Genomic DNA, 1,341 nt, shown 5'->3' with positions numbered 1-1,341 from the left:
TATTTTTTATTTTTATTTATTTCGAACTTGATAGAAGTATAAAATCACACACATGAACAAAGCATGCAAAAGACATATTTTTGTACTACAATAATCTTAACATGCTCAAAAAGGAGTAGGAAGAAGTAAGAAACTTATGAACTCCTACCTCATAAACTCATACCACATTTTCAGATGGAACCTCATTATTAAATCAATTGAAAATGATTAGTTGTCTCTGCCAGTAGTCAGCTAGCAATGACAACTTATTGCTTTCCCAGCTTTATCATGAAAGCTAAACCCACCACTCAACTTTCCCTAAGTTGAACTTTTGTTGGAGGGGTGGGGGGGGACAAATCAAGTTCTAGCATATTCATAGAAAATTAGCTCATGGTTTGAAACAAAGACGAATCACACAAGTAAGGACTGGAACACACGAAACGAATCACCAATAAAAGATAAGCAGCAAGTCAGTAAATTGCAACTCAAGGAGTCATGAACTTTAAGAGAAACTAAAAGGCATTTTAAGGAAGTGGGGGCTTTATAAATTCTTTTAATGGTTTTAGGAAGGTAGCCTCTAACTCATTTAGAAGATTTCACTTAAAGATCTTACTGCAGTCATCTGGGAGTGGTTCCTCTCTATCTGGATCATCTCAACTCTAATCTCCACTCATCAGTTGGCTCAGCTAAGTAAATACACATCTCTCCCACAGACAGGATGTACATATATGGACCGCAGGCGGTTCCCGTGCTGCGACGCAAAATTTGCAGACGAGGCCAGGCCACTGTAGAAACTATTTTAATATGAGCGTGAGATGGTAATATTGACCCGCGTGTGGTTGGTTTAGGGGACTGCCTGCTGTGTGTACAACTTGAAGGATGAAGCCAGCCTCTCTGCAGTTCAGTGTCATGTCAATGGAGAGTGAATTCACGGAGTGAATCCCTAATCTGAAGTTAACCACCGCGCTGAATGCCAGTTCCCACAGGACAAACAAGCTTCATTAAGGAGGACAGTGGTCTCCTTTTCATCTCGTTGAGATCACCCCTGTGGGGAGTATCAAGATCTGATGCTCTCCGGTCTCTGTTTGAACATAGAAATAGTTTTCTAACATATTGATGTGTGCATGCTCTCTCTCTCTCTCTCTGTCTTTTCCCTTTTTCTCATAATGCAGCTGCTTGGAAACTACTACAGAACTGAGCGATCTCAGCAGAGGAAAGGAGATGATCAATTTCTCAGGGAATCCTCACTCCTCCCACTTTTCCCTCATCCTGACCCCTCCACCGCCTCCTCCTTACTTCCACTAGCCATAATTATTTTTCCCCCCCTAAAACACACACCCGCACGCACACGCGCACACACAC

The sequence above is a fragment of the Poecilia reticulata genome, linkage group LG4, assembly GCF_000633615.1.
Source record: "Poecilia reticulata strain Guanapo linkage group LG4, Guppy_female_1.0+MT, whole genome shotgun sequence".
In the NCBI taxonomy this organism is placed as follows: domain Eukaryota; kingdom Metazoa; phylum Chordata; class Actinopteri; order Cyprinodontiformes; family Poeciliidae; genus Poecilia; species Poecilia reticulata.
The sequence above is the reverse complement of the archived record's forward strand: the minus strand, read 5'-3'. Positions refer to the sequence as shown.